General features: G+C 52.2%; 1 pseudogene; it reads right to left on the reverse strand.

The window, feature by feature from the left end:
* LOC118345051 lies at positions 1–99 on the reverse strand (annotated as a pseudogene; the record flags this gene model as incomplete).
* Positions 100–209: the final 110 nt, after the last annotated feature.

A 209-nucleotide genomic window follows, 5' to 3' on the forward strand; every position in this document is an offset into this window, starting at 1 on the left:
AGACTCGATGATTCGCGGGATTCTGCAATTCACACCAAGTATCGCATTTCGCTACGTTCTTCATCGATGCGAGAGCCGAGATATCCGTTGCCGAGAGTCGTTATATATCATGGTAAAGATGTCACCAACAACGCGCACACCGTTTCCGGGGCGCCCGTGGTTACTCCTTGTTTAAGTTCCTTGGCGCAGACCGCGCCGGGGTTCATTGT

Source organism: Juglans regia, unplaced genomic scaffold (assembly GCF_001411555.2).
Source record: "Juglans regia cultivar Chandler unplaced genomic scaffold, Walnut 2.0 Scaffold_12956, whole genome shotgun sequence".
NCBI lineage: Eukaryota > Viridiplantae > Streptophyta > Magnoliopsida > Fagales > Juglandaceae > Juglans > Juglans regia.